The following is a 15,845-nucleotide window of genomic DNA, read 5'->3' on the forward strand; positions in this document are numbered from 1 at the left end:
TTGAAGTAACAATAATGGATCTGACAAAATTGAGAGCTTAAATTTAGGTAGAATATGTTTATAGTAGAAAATGCCAAGGTTTCTAGGAAACTTCTTAATTATATTTTGCATATTATTTGGTGCAAGAGAGTAATATTTAGAATGTTTTGAACTTGGAAATCAGCTATAGGTTATTAACTTAATTTCCCTGAAGCTCAGCTTATGCCCTCAAGTTCTATTTCCTCACTAGCTCTTTATTGGTGTTATAGATCTTATGTTCCCATGGAAGAAGGAGATATATGTTTATATGCATTTCATCAGAGAAATAAAGATAAGGCTGGTCCACTCATCTATTGTCTATCATCTATCTGTCTAAAACTAATTTGTAATGCCCAATGCATGTTTATTTCTCTTTCTTGCACTTCTTTCTTGAGATGATAATTTATTATTTAAGTTAAAGATGTTTAAGTTAAAGACAGTCTTCCTTGGGATGCCAGGAAGAGAGGATAGATTCTAATTCAAAGATTCTGGAAATAAATGATGAGAGAAAAGAAATTTTCATTATTATATAAAAGACTCATGAAAATGGTCACCATGGAAACCAGACATGAGTCCATAGAACATCAAGAGATCAAGAAGAGAGGTCTTGAGCTGAGTCTTAAATTTGGAATGCTGACATAGATTTTAACCTTCATTTGAGGATAACTTCTTTATAAATTATATGATTTATTTTAGATTATGCAGTCTTGAGACTTGACAATTTTTGTAAAATCCTACTTGTACTGTTTTCTTTCTCTTTTTCCTCTCCTTCCATCCCTTCCTTTTTTCTCTCTCCTTAGCTCTTTTTCTTCCTTTCTTTATTTACTCTTTTTTCTTTTTTTCTTCTCTTCCTCCATTTTTTTCATCTTCTTATTTTTTGGGTGAAGATCTATGGTGGTAAATGTGAAAAAAAGAAGGTAGGACAAAACTCTGTTGGCTTTTCTTTTCTTTTCTTTTTTTAAGATTTTATTTATGTGACAGAGAGACACAGTGAGAGAGGGAACACAAGCAAGGGGAGTGGGAGAGGGAGAAGCAGGCTTCCCGCCTAATGTGGGAGCCCAATGTGGGGCTCGATCCCAGGACTCCGGGACCATGACCTGAGCCAAAGGCAGACGCTTAATGACTGAGCCACCCAGGCGCCCTCCGTTGGCTTTTCTAACTGAAGAATATTACTAAGAACTAGGAAAAATAATACAACATTAGAATCTAAAAAGAGACCAATAATTAGAAAATAGATCATTTACTATTCTAAGTGAATATTCCAGCTAGTAAGAGTGAATTCACAGTTTTTCTAAAATTTTGACCCTTTCTTGAGGATTTCCTTATATAATTACATATGAATACAAATAGAATATAGTGAAAAAATAATCATCATCCAGTATAATTACTAATACAGGAAATTGTTTAGAAAAATTTCATGTAAGACAACCAGAATAAAATTTATATTCATGTATCACATAAATCTAACTAGACTTTCAGAACCTAGAAGTTGTTGTACTGTGTAACCTTGTACACAGTGCAAATTCTGACATGTAACAACTGCTCAATTAATATTTGCTTGAGAGTCTATAAATACATCAAAACACATACACACATGCATGCACACATATATATAATTTTAAAAAGTTGAAAATAAAGTGCAAATAAATAAAGCTAGTTGATTTTGAAGTTACTAGACAATAAAAATATTTTTCTTTGTTTCCTTGTCTTTACATACAACACTGAATCAATGATCTTGCAATATTTTCAACACAATTATTCCTGAATGTACATTCATAAAATGAATTGCTAATATGTTTTTATTTTGCTCTCTTTTATTTTCCTAGAAGTGCAGTGATACCTGTTTGAGACTCTTTCCTTCTTTCTTTTTTCTTCCTTTCTTTCTCTTTCTTTCTTTCTTTCTTTCTTGAGAGAGAGAGAGCATGTGAGTGAGTGCACATGTGTATGTGGAGGGCAGGTAACAGAGGGAGAGGGAGAGAGAGAATCCCAAGCAGGTTCTAAGCCCAGCTCAGATCCCAAAGCAGGGCTTGATCCCATGATCCTGAGATCACGACCTGAGCTGGAATCAAGAGTGGGATGCGTCACTAACTGAGCCATCCAGGTACCCCTTTAATTCAGATTTTGTAATAAAAACATTTTGTTCTAGAATATATGAAACAAGTATGTCAATATCCACAATTTACACAATTTTATGTCCAAGTATAGGGTGTTTCCAGGGATAAGAGGCAGCATGAAATACTGTAAATAGCACAAATGTTGGGTTTCAGGATGTTATTTTACTTTTTCAAGTAGCTATTTTAAACTTGTGTGATAAGGGCAAGCTACTTCACTTCTCTGGGTTTTACCATCTATTTCCCACAATTGGTATGAAGAATATTTGGAGATGATATGTGTGTTTCTGATATAAAGTATGCCTTCAAAGTCTTTATAAATGTGAAATGCAGGGGTTTATTTTAAAAGATTCCCATTCTCAGCAAGGGCTAACAGGCCATGAATCTCATAGAACTTATTTTCAAATTATGCTTTGCTTAAAATATGGTACCTACACTCTTATTTATGATATAATTTATGCCATATTAATTTAAAATGAACATAAAGGGTTTAAATAGACTGGCAGTTGTTCTGAATATTGGCTGCACATTAGAATCATAGATGTGGTATATATATACAATGGAATATTATGCAGCCATCAAAAGGAATGAGATCTTGCCATTTGCAACGACGTGGATGGAACTGGAGGGTATTATGTTGATTGAAATAAGTCAAAAAGAGAAAGACATGTATCATATGACCTCACTGATATGAGGAATTCTTAATCGCAGGAATCAAACTGAGTGTTGTTGGAGTGCGGGGTGGGGTGGGAGGGATGGGGTGACTGGGTGATAGACACTGGGGAGGGTATGTGCTCTGGTAAGCGCTGTGAATTATGCAAGACTGTTGAATCTCAGATCTGTACCTCTGAAACAAATAATGCAATATATGTTAAGAAAAAAGAAGAAGAAGAAGAAGAAGAGAGTAGCAGGAGGGGAAGAGTGAAGCGGGGGAAATCGGAGGGATAGACGAACCATGAGAGATGGTGGACTCTGAAAAACAAACGGGGTTCTAGAGGGGAGGGGGGTGGGAGGACGGGTTAGCCTGGTGGTGGGTATTGAGGAGGGCACGTTCTGCATGGAGCACTGGGTGTTGTGCACAAACAATGAATCATGGAACACTTCATCTAAAACTAATGATGTAATGTATGGGGATTAACATAAGAATAAAAAAATATATATATATATAAAAAAATCATCTGTGACGCTCTTAAAAAAACTAATTCACTAGGTCCCCACCACATGATACTAATTAAATCAGTGCTTTAAAAAGCTCTCCTAAATGATTCCAATGTGTAGCCTATGTTCTAATGTGTGAACCCCTAAACTCGAAAGTTTATGGATCTGAACTCACTTTAGGCTGCTTTAGAACCTAGCTTATGAGAATCTGGATGGATTGATAGAATGTATTCATTAATTTATTTATTAAATATGTTTGGTAACCACTGCATGCTAGGCACAATACTAAGGTTGGGGAATTCATAAAGTATGATGCCTACCCCCAAAAGTTTGCATTATATCAGAGAAGATGGGAACCTAAATGAGCAACTATGGATTAAAATGCTTACTAAATTATACCAATAATAGTGAACACAACATGGTAACTAATGTGCAAAGCACTGTTCTAAAAACTTAACAATAGTTAATTCCTTTAATACTAACAATGGTCTTATGAAATAGTTACCATTCCTCTCTGACTACATTATAGATAAAGAAACTAAGGCACAGAAAGTTGAAATAATTACTTTATACACAGCCAGTAAGCAACCCAACCAAGAGTCAAATCCATGCAGATTGAAACCAGAGATTGTGTTTTTACTCAGGTAGTGCCTATCTGGCTTCTCATTTTCAGTACTTATGACTAACAATGTGTTGAATGCTTACCATGTGCCAGGATCTGTGCTTTACAAGTATAGTGTATTGAGTTTTCACAATTAACCCATGGAACTCATATTTTCCCCATTTTATAGATTATGGAAGTTAAGGAGCAGAATTGAATGCTTTATTCCTTCAACTCTAGCACATGGGCTCTTGGGCCATCAGTCAATATTCTTGATAGATCCACATGCCTAGCACAGCTCAACATTCCTGCTAAATCTTGAAGAGATGTAAAAACCAAATATTTCGCAGAATAAAAGAAGGTATCAGTTCATCAATTTTCAAGTTTCTGGCATTGCACTGATTACTACATAACTTTAAATTATTGATTGTAGCTCAATAAACTACTTATAAGAAACATTGAAAAACAACAGAAAACTCCTAAATCACTATGGTGAATGTTAGATATAATGTTAGATTTTAAGTGGTTAGGACTCTTTATATTTAAATGTATTACGAATAGTTGCAACAGTTGTATGCATACCATTAAGAGCATAATTGTCTTTTATGTATACGGTGCAAAGTTTCCAGGGATTCTATTAAGCAATGATTCCAAACCCTGTTTTGAAGGATAAAATCTGTGTAACTTTACTTGGTCATTGAAATGCAAAACAGAATGCTGCCATTATATTTAATATATTTTTGTAGTTGAAACAAATCACTTCCTTTGCCAAAAGTATTAACTAAGAGTTACCACAAGACCTTGCCCTGCAATTTAAATATATTTACAAAGAAACAAACCCCACCGGACTAGAAAGTGGTTTTCAAATTTCCAAGTGTCTTCAAGAGTGAGCCTCAAGTTCCAAGCGATATGTCTACTCTTTGCCCCTTCTAATGTACAGGATGTAAATAACTGGAAATTAAAACTAATGAATCCTCATTTGTATCATTACATCACCAAATACCATGTACCTACCATGTTTCGGGGACTGTACAATCGCCTCACCCCAATATTGCTACTATCTTAGCAGCAACCTGACTAGAAAGATAATTATTATCTATATTTTAGAGAAGGGAAATAAGAAATTTCTAGCCAATATAAAAAGATAACTCAGAGAGGAATTTTATTTTGCTATTTAAGACCCTAGTAATCCAACACCATTATCAAAAATCTTGCCTATGCATACTTTTGTCCTGGAACAATAAAGTCAGATTGTAAAGTGAGAAAAAAGAACCATGATTTACTATAATACTTTTTGGTTTGCAAAGTGACTACATATATAACCAAGAGAACAAGGTATTTTTTAAATTATATTTTCCATTTTCTCATTTCCGCATTAGGAAATGAGGTTTAGTAGCTTGCCCAACCCCTCTGGCCCAAAAAGCCAGAGCCAGTTTTCAAGTGTGAATCTGTTAGGCTTAAAATCCAGTAAGCACTATGAAACACCCTTTGAGTTTGGGCTCAAAGTCTAATTAGATCTGGTTATTCACTCTGGGCTTCCAGGAAAGAAAGTGTTTTGCCTATCATGATGACAGAGTGAAGCATGGCCAGTGATCATAGAGTGGAGATGTTTCCAAGAACACTGGTTGGACAGGACTTTGTCCTGGTAAACACTGACTGAAATACATATAGTTTCTCAAGTACTGAGAAATAAAGCTCTTTTATTATTTTTTTACCCAGTATCAGACAAATGAAAAAAAATCCTGGGGCCATATTCTAAATCTGGCCTGCTTGGAGAATAGAGAGATAAGTAACACTAGACCCATAAATTACAACTTCTTTGAGTTAAATTTCCATATTTGGCCTGGAACCTAGATTGGAGTTTTATATTAGGACCATGTAATATGAAAAAGGTTTGTATTTTTGTTGTAAAATCCTTGTTGAAGGCCTTGAGTCTTTAAGGACAGTTTATACGAGTGTCTATGGAATGATATTAGCATTTACTAACAAAAATTTTTTTTGAAGAACAAACGCATGTTCTTACATTAGATAATAATAATTCGGTAAGACATCTGCCCTCTTCTTTTTGTTTGCTAGTGAACTCATAATTAAATATTTTCTGGTAGACCACAGATCCTGCACTAGTCAAAAATACTGGAGTATGTATCACCTCCTCTTTCTGCATGGCTTTCATTTTCTATTTCTAGTGACTTTTATATATAATTGCCTCATTCACATAAGTCAATCAGAGAAAGACAATTATACGATCTCACTGATATGTGGAATTTAAGAAACATGGCAGAGGATCATAGGGGAAGAGAGGAAAAAAATAAAACAAGATGAAATCAGAGAAGGAGACAAACATAAGAGATTCTTAATCTTAGGAAACAAACTGAAGGTTGCTGGAGTGGAGGGGGGTGGGAGGGATGGGGTAGCTAGGTGATGGACATTGGGGAGGGTATGTGTTGTAATGAGCACTGCATATTATATAAGACTGATGAATCACTGACCTGTACCCCTGAAACAACTAATACATTATATGTTAATTAATTGAATTTAAATCAAAATTAAAAAAAGAAAATAGTTGAAATTTATTAAATAAAATCTGATAAAATAACAAACTCCATTTTGCAGTTGAGCACATTGAGATACAGTGAAGGTTTTCCAAGCTCTAGTTCACTGACACCAATGTCTTTTGAGTTTCTAAAACATGGCAAGTGTTCTCCTGCCTCAGAAGTTCCAGCTGTTGTTCCCTATGCCTATAAACCCCTTCCTTTCTTCACTCTCACTGGTCAACCATTTCTCCCCCACCTCCAACCCACACAAACACAAACACACATGCAACATTCTTTGCATAGTTGACTCTTTCGTATCTTTAACTAATATTACTATCTCAGAGAGAATTTTTTTTACGTTTTATTTATTTTTTAATGTTCTATAGAAAGATATCCAGCCCCTTCTTCATTCCATGCTATTCTTTATAACTTACCTTGTTCAATTTTCATTGCCTGTCCCACAAGTTGCAAGACATATTAGGTTGTTTGTGTGACCCAACCTTTACTTGACTTTAAGCTCCATAAGGACAAAGACCCATTCTAGTTCATTCACCATTGCATCTCTAACATTTAGCCATGCCTGGTGCATGGTAGTTTAATAAATATACAATAAATGGAATGAACAAATCAATAAACATATATATGCTCATACACACATACTTAAGAACTTTAGGTTTTCTAAAGTCAAGCCAGTATTTTGTTCATCATTCTATTGCAGTCTTTTTTATAGTAACAGGCAAAAAAAAAAAAATGCTTGATGAGTTACTATTAAAGGAATGAAAATAAATTCACTTGGACCAATTATTTTAAAAGGCTACTTATGATATTAGTTGATGGATTCAGATAACCAGATAGTTGTGAAACATTTAGGATTACAATAATCTTTTTGGAGTCTAGAATATGGGCTGGCTAAGTCTAAGAAGCACAAATGCAAAGAAAGAAGAGGGTAAGAGGTGGAGAAGTGTGCCCAGGTTGGGCACAAGGGCTGTCCCTCAGTAGTCTTGCAGACCTCCTGCAAACATTCCCATGACTTACTATCAGTGGTGCCTACTAGGAAAATGAAGGGCAGTGTGTGCAATGTATACCTCTATTTATGGATTCATTTAAACATTCAAACGTATTTATTGAGTGGCTTCTATGTGCTGGAATTTTCTTCTCAGTGTTTGGAATATATCAATAAAGCAAAGATTCCTTTTCTTGAGGCATTTACATTTAATGGGAGGGAGGGGAATAGGTAGACAATAAAGAATAATCCTAACAGATGAGGAAATTATATGGTATACTGGACTGTATTAAGAGCTATGGAGGAAAACAGAATTGGGTAAAGGGGATCAGGGACACTGAGATCATGAGGGAAAATAGTCTGTAGTATTAAATAGGGTAGTCTGGGAAGGACTTATTTGGGGTAAGATTTTAGCAAAGATTTGAAGGAGAGAATTTAGCTCAACGATTACTTGTGAACAGAGCATTCCAAGCAGAAGAAACAGCTAATGCAAAGACCATTAGATTGGAGCATGTCAAGCATGTTTAAGAAATAGCAAGGGAGTCTTGGCGGCTGGAGCAGAAGGAGCAAAGAAGAGGGAAGAGTATTAGGAAATGAGGTCAGAAAGGTAATGAAGTGGGGACAGGTTATGTGGAGTCATGGTAAAGACTTGGGTGTTGACTCCGAGTAAAATGGAAAGTTACTGGAGGGTTTTGATTTAAGCTAAATTCCTTAAAAAACAAACAAACAAACAAACAGAAACCACTCTGGCTGCTGTGCCTATAGAGAAAAAGTGAAGAAGCTGAAAGACCAGTTTGGAAGCTATTGCTGTAAGCAGGTAAAAGATGATGATGGCTTGATTCAATACAGTATCTGTGAAGGTAGTTAGAAGTGATAGCATTCTTGGATACATTTCGAAGGTAGAGCTATTTTCTGACCAATTATCATGTGTGAGAGAAAGGAAGGAATGAATGAAAATTCCAAGTTTTATACTTAAATCAGTTATAAGTATAAATAACTTTTTCATTCCTTTATACTATTCTACATAAGATTTACAATATTTTGATTATTAATAGCTCATCCTAAGGCAAAAGAAATACCTTTGAATGTTTTACGATCAAAACTTATTTTGGGGACTTAAAACATTGTTTCTTTGCTTCTTTAAATTTTAATTTTGCCTAATTCAGCACATTACCATTATGAGGTAAAGCTATATTGTAAAATGTCACTGAGCAATTCAAGTTTACATAATTGTGTTTTCCTTCTCAACTGAAAATATCACTATTGTTCAATATGGGGAATGTCCTTTGCATTTTAACTTTTAGAAGTGGATATGTCTTGGTAAACTATGTATTCCATTTATGGAGTACTTTATCATTTCTGACATGCTCTGACATGTCTTATTTCATCCCATACTCTCCACAACCCTGGCAGATAGCAGGGCAGGAAATATGCATAGGAAATTGAAGAGTTTAAATAACTGAGTAGCCACCATGAGAACCCCTTTTAACTTAGGTTTGAGCTCACTCACTGATGTGCTTTGAGCTAGTTCCAACTGATGAAGAAGGATGGGGAACTTATGTGTCCTATGCTCACTCAAAGCTAAGTAGCCCAGGCCAGGATCAAATTTGTGACCTTGTCCTTATCATCAATGCCCCAGACAACTGGGCTAACACATCATTTTGTACATCAAACTTAATCACATCTGCAGAATTCAGCTAGCCACTAGCTCCCCTTTATTTTCCTGGGAACTCTCACTATTTTTGTATTTTCTCCATACCATCTTTCTCATCTTTCTCATTCAGGAAGATCAACCACAGCTTTGCTGGCCTGTCTACAAAGTACTAAATCTTGCTTCCTGGATTGCAATCAAAGAATCTGAGAAATTAACAATGCCACCATCAGAGTAACAGGAAAATGTGGAGAAGAAAGATGCCATTGTGAAGATCAACAAGGTGTGGTAGATAACATATCTTTTTCTTGTTGAATCCCGAAGCTATCAAAGAATAACTTGTTTTGTTTTCAAGGGTCTGGTGGGAAATCTACATTAGTAATGTATTCATCAGGACCAACCCCCTCAACTTGAGTGTCCTCAGCTTTCAGTCTTTCATCCAACTGCAGCAAGCATCTGGCTCCTAAAATTCAGCTAGAGAAATAAAATGGGAATAGTAATAATCCTATTACTGCAATGTCTTTCTTTTCTTTAAATTAAGCCATGCAATTAATTTATACCAATCTCTTTTTCAGAGGCAGAAATGAAGTCTGTTTTTGGAATTTAAAGATAACTTCAGCATTTTTTTACAGTCTTGGTAGTTATGGGGGTGGTGGGGGAGGGAAAGGAAAGTCATTTGAATAAGTAAAACATATTTAAACATATTTAACTACTACGGAGAGAGAAATTTTGATGGACATAGAAAGAATCGTTTGTAAGAAGTGCAGACAAATGTGAAATGGCATTATTAATAAGTAATGCCATTAAAGAGACCGTTCTTTCTGAGCACTCACACCTCCGAATCATCTTGGGGTTCCCTGACTTCCTGGTTCTCTGTACCCTCCAGCAGTGACGCACCTTCTCCCAATCACTGTCAGGGGTTTAAGTGCCATCGTCAGGATGAAGCTTATTATCTACCTGCTCCCCCGGCTTCTCTCTGAGTGACACACCACCCACGCCTCCACACACAGCCCTTCTCCTTCCGCGGCTCCCAGAGGGAAGCTGAAGAGCTGCAGAGGGAGCCCGAGGCTACTGTCGCCTGCACCCCGAGACTACGAGGCTCCAGGTTACCCACAGAGTCTGTGCCCTGGTCGGCCCCCCGCCCCCAGCGCCGCGCGCTGCAGAAGTAGGAAGCGGCCCTGCGCTGCGCTTCCAGCTGCGTCTGCCCGAGCGCGGCACGTGCTCCCGGCGCTGGCGCGAGAGAGCGAGCGCCACAGCCGCGGGCCCCGGAGCCGCTCTGCTTCCTGCCGCCGCTGCCTCCGCCGCCGCCACTCGCGCTCCAGCTGCAGCCCAGGCCGGCACGCGAGCGCAGGAAGCCCGCGAGGAGCGGCTGGCTGGGGGGCGCCAGGTTCAGGGCGCGCACCTGGTAAGCACAGCGCCGTTTTCTTTCTTTCAGCTCGAGAGTCACCACGGATGTAGGATACCGCTGGAGCCCCTCCCCCAGCACGGCGATGGAGACCATTCCGGCGAGGGGCGGGAGGGCGGGCGAAAGGGACCCAGGAGGGCAGGTGGTGGGCAGGTGGAGGACTGGTGGAGCCAGGGACGCTGCGAGGTCCTGCAAGTTTAGAAAAGTCACCCTGCAAGGACGTGTGCTGTGTGAATCAGACGAATTTCTAGTCGGGAGCGCAGGCTACCGCGGCGTCGCTCCAACGAGAGGTTTATGAAGATCATTTTGCTTTTATTAACATAAGTGAGGGACTTAAGTGGGCTTGTTTCCATAGAAAACCAACTAAAAAAATCAGAGGAGAAAATAGAGATCTGAGCCAAAGGAGGCGTTTGGATTTCGATCTCTCTCCCTCTCTTTCTCGCATACCGATACATGTGCACAAAAGGGTGCATAACGGGGCGGGGGGGGGGGGAGGGCTTATCTATCTTTGAGACCATTAGGTGTTCGGGGGCTAGTAAGATCATTTGCTAATGCTTTACCCTGAAAAGAGTACCCTGGTTGGGTGTGAATACCAGTGTTCCATTTCTAAAATGACACTTCCATGACGGAACTAGAGGAGGGAGAGGTTTTCTAGAACAGGGGGCCATTTTTAAGGGGGTACACCTGTAACTCTGGACCTATAAGCTCAGGTTCATATACTCCCAATGGGGATAAGGAAACATCCTTACACTAGGTTTTTTATGGAACTTTGGCAAAGGATGGGGTCAGAGAGAGGGACGGGTGGGGGTGGGGGAGGAAAGGGAGTTGAGTATGAGTGGATGGGGTGGTAGAAGGAGCGGAAGCCTGGAAGTCAGGTTTGGCATCATTGTGTTCATTTAGTACCACCCTGGGTAATTCCTGGGTTGGTCTCTAGGAAAATGTGTGACCTTGAAAAAGTCCCTTAACCTTTGTGTACTCAGTTTCTCCATTTCCTTCATTTCTGTAAAATGTAGAGATTCTTCTGTGTTTGAGGGCACAAAAGTTCCATGCAGTATTGTCTGTCCATGAGCATATGGGTTTTTGGATCTGCATACAAGGAAGGAAGAGCACTCAGAAAATCCAGATAAATGAAGCTTCAGGGTATTCTCCCTCAAAGTATCAAAGACATTTGCAAGCTCCTGGCTGTGCTGTTGGTTTAATGCACGCTGAGAGGTTTGTGGAAATGGTTGAGAAGGACAATTAGACACTTAGACTATAACCAAGGGAACCTAGAGTTCTGAGTGCTGTTTGGAAAGATTCAAAGTCACTTGCTTTTTTAAGGTAACAAATGGAGAAGGAGGTTTGGTGGCAAGCTGTGAAGTTCTTTGAATCTGAGGGTTTGGGAAATAATCTGGAATTGATTCTAAAACAACGAAAATGAATGGCATTGTACTTGAAAGGTTGGGCACTCCAGATGGCAGGAAGGTTTTAGAGTGAGATCTGAGAATACTGTACTCTGGGCAGAGGGGTTAGGAGGGAAAGGAGAATGGCTGTTCTTCATGAGACAAGGGTTCCTAGACTCCTAGGAGGCAAGTGGCATCTGCTCATTGTCCTTGACAACTCTGCCACTTGTTCAAGGCGGGTACAGGTTCTTCTTCCCCTCAATGCAAGCTCATTCCTAGAACTCAGGGATCTGCATCCCAGGTGCTGAGATATGAAGGTGCACATGGGAAAACTCAAGTCCTAGGGGTGCCCCTGATCCCTTTATCATGTGAGCATTTGGCTTCAGAGCTGGTTCACCCCTCCAGATTCGACCTGAAGTCTGTGTTCCTAAAGGAACTCACTGTGCCACTTGGTGGCACCAAAAAGTTGCGCTGAGAACTCTGTTCTCTATAAATACAAACTACCACCCCTCCCTCCTCCGCAAGCTCCCCTTCCCCCCTTCCCCCCTTTCTCAGTAGCAAGGAGATTGCTGCACACGCCGCCCTCAGCTCTGCTGTTCTGTGCGCACTGAGCGCAGGAGATGAGCTTAAGATCTTCTTGGTGGGGAGCCCGGGAATGGAGAGGCCGGCTCTGCCCCGCTGATCAGCACGGCCCAACTTTATGGGGCGCTAGCTAGACTGCATCTCACTGCCCGCTGTGCAGCCAACAGGGGGGTAAGCTTGCTAAGGGTCTGTGTGCCCAAGTGTCCACGCGCCCGGGAAGGATGTAGGAGCTATCAGCTTGCTGGGTAGCTCACAGTTTGGTTTGGGAGTGGGAAGAGCGTGGAGTAGGGCTGGCTAGACCTTGAGCTTGAAGTCCGCTCCATTTGCTGATGGCCTTAGTTAAACCTGTTGGGAGAAAAGGCGAGAGCAATGGGATATAAAGGAGGGAATGAATGCAAGGATTGAGAAAGGGATCCTGCATGTCTTCGGATCCGAGTTCCCACTCCCTAAGGCCAGGTGTGCGTGTTTAGAATGCAGATTGTGCTGCCCCAAACCACCGGAGGGCTGGAGGGCTCAGAATTGGGAGAAGAAAAGGTGCAGAGGGAAAGAAGGAGAATCGCTTCCCAGTAGATCGGTAAGATGCCGCGACCGTGGCGCCTGCGGCAGGAGGAGGGGGGACAGCGGGTGGTGCTGAAAGCACAGCTCTCACTCAGCCTAGCGTGCTTCTTTCTGAACCCCAGTCTGCGCCCTCCCGCTCTTTCCTCTCCTGTGGATGCACCTTTCCTTTTGGAAACACAGCCTGCTAGTTACCCAGGAGTGGCAGCATGAGCATCGTACCAAGGAGGGAACCCAGGCTACAGCGACTTGGGGAAAGAACCCCAGTCAGGTCAATGAGCTAGCTGGTGACAAGAGCCTAACCCAGACTTGGGACCTCACAAAGGGAAGTGAAGAGTCTGCCTGGAAGGCTCTTGGAACTAGTGCTGGAATTCCCAACTGCCCTCATTTCCCTTCGGAGCAGGTGCTGTGGGGAGGGAAATTGAGGAGAGGTTAACAAGAACTTGTGCTTATTTAGGCACAATCCTGGTGCTGCCTCAGCTGAACTGTAAGCTTGAGTAACCAGACAGATTCTCCAACACCTTACTTCCCGCTAAGAAATTGACACAGGCCAGTGGGAAGGCACTACTCCCCTCCACCTTTTTCTTCATTCCCTACATATTGTTTTATTGTTCTGAGTCCCTTGGGACTGGGGCAGAGCTAATCTGTATTCTTAATGTTGGCTTCTGGCCATTTGAGACAGCCAAGTTAACATTGCCTTTTACTATGTTCAGCCTCTTCCCCCAGTGGGGCTAAGCCAAGGTTTTCTGTAGAATCCTCTTAGTTATAAAACATTCTAGACATTCTTTTGAATTTTGGCGTGTTCAGGCATGCTACCTCTTGTTAGGTGTGCTTTGTGACCCTCATTACCATCATAGAGCACAAGGAATTTTCTCCTTTAATTTCTCTTTTATATCTATGAATTACACATTTAAGAATCAGTTGTGACTATTTCTGTCCTTTATAGATTTCAGTTTCTGTTTAGTTTGGGACTTGAAAATATTGCTTCCTGAACTCATCAGATTAATGCACATCCTACAAAGCCTTCTCCAGTGGGGACATTTTCAGCACTCCGGACAGATCCTTCAGGGTTTCTTAGGAGAAGACTGTGGGTACAATACTTTGCACGTAACTGCTTCTTTTAAGAGAAAAGCTTTCCCTAGTCATTTACACTCTGCTTGACAAGATGTATCATTTGGATATTTTCATTGCATCCCTTAGATCTCTGCTATCACATGGCAGTATTTTGGCTGTGGGCTGTACTCAAAGAGAAACCAAACTGCAATGTTGATTTGTTAAAGGATTTATTCAGATTATTTGGGAGAGGGGGTGATGTTTGAACAATCCAAGTACTTACTTCCAGAGGGAGACACAGGCCTCTGCCATCACTTCATAGTCCATGTATAGACATGGTGACAAACACCAAAGTGAAAACTTTGTCCAACCAACACAAAATATGGATTACTTTTGTGACTAAAGGATTTTAATAATTCTCATTTTCTCATTTTTGTTCAAAACACGTTAAAGATTTTATAGGAGTCTTACATTCTCTTTTATGGAATTTTTCAGAGCATTTTAGATTAAAAAAAAAACTAAAGTAAATGGCAATAAAGCATAGGTGAAATTACAGGTAGAAAATATGAGATAACACTAATAATGAAAAATATTGTACTTATTTATATACCATTCTCTCCCAGGCTTTCTGTCCTCATGGGATGAAGAAAGAGATGCATCCAACTATTCTTCCTTATACTCTTTGCTCTGTTATTTTAATAGACTATAAATTAACTTTATAAAATACTGAGGACTATTTTTTTTTAAATTTATATTGGGATATGCTAAAGCTAATCAGTTTGTTTGGAGTTTGGTTATGCTGAAGGTGTATTGTTACAAAGCAGGAACATCCTATAGTTTAAAAATATGTGTTATTTTTAAAATTCAGAGAAATATTAATGCTTTCCTGAAGCATCATTTAGTCATTATTTTCATTAATGAGTGGAGCTAAGGAGGACATAAGATAGGAGCATCAAAAGAAATATTTTTTAGTTCATGATGTGAAAAATAAAATTTGAATTTTGATTTTGAATTTTCAACTATTTGTAAAAGGCAATATCTTCTTGGTATTTCTTCATCTCAGTCAGTTAAAAAGTAGTTCTAAAAAACATTATGCCATAGGCTTGCTTTCATTTCCTTTAAATTAACAGAGGAAGAAAAAAATCTAGATTTTATCAGTTCTAGTCTTGTTTGACTTATATATCAGAAGGGGAACCAAGCAAAAGTCTTGGTTCAGGCTCATCCCTGCTCCAACAACTACCCTTTCTTGAGCGTGTCGGTCACCATGCCATGCACTGATGTTATTTAATCCTCATAACAATTATGCAAGGCAATATTTATTCTTAGTTCTCTGTTGTTAAAACTGAGTTGTTTTTTTTTCCTTCCACTGTCATATGACAAGGAAATGGGAAAAATAAATAAATACACACATCCGATTGATTTGGAAATCAAACTACCCTCTCTCATTACATTAGGTAACTTTTTTCATCTATGGTGTGGCTAAACATCATGGAATTGTTTTGTTGTGGTTTCCAGTGAGTTGTGGTATGGTTGGGAGGGCAGACCGTTGCATAAGATTGCCTGAGTTTGAATCCCATCTCTGTATGGGATTACTAGCTATGTAACCTAGAGTGAGTTACTTAACATTGCTCTGCCTCTGCTTTCCTCATTTTTCAAATGGGGAGTGGGGGGGCGGGAGGGGGCACTTGGGTGGCTCAGTCAGTTAAGCGTCTCACTCTTGATGTTAGCTCAGGTCTTGATCTCAGGGTCGTAAGCTCAAGCCCCACGTTGGGCTCCATGCTCCATGCTGGGC

The 15,845-nt window shown here is 39.7% G+C and overlaps 1 protein-coding gene across 1 annotated transcript in view; it reads left to right on the top strand.

Moving 5' to 3' along the window:
• The first annotated feature begins 11,926 nt into the window (after positions 1–11,926).
• Positions 11,927–15,845, top strand: part of GRM5 (glutamate metabotropic receptor 5) — a 600,744-nt gene continuing 596,825 nt past the window's right edge. Inside the window, exon 1 of the mRNA XM_035009412.1 lies at positions 11,927–12,616. The gene's annotated coding sequence lies outside the window, so the exon portion shown is untranslated. The remainder of the gene's footprint in view (positions 12,617–15,845) is intronic.

The sequence above is a fragment of the Mirounga leonina genome, unplaced genomic scaffold (assembly GCF_011800145.1).
Source record: "Mirounga leonina isolate KUSES-001 unplaced genomic scaffold, KU_Mleo_1.0 Mir_153, whole genome shotgun sequence".
In the NCBI taxonomy this organism is placed as follows: domain Eukaryota; kingdom Metazoa; phylum Chordata; class Mammalia; order Carnivora; family Phocidae; genus Mirounga; species Mirounga leonina.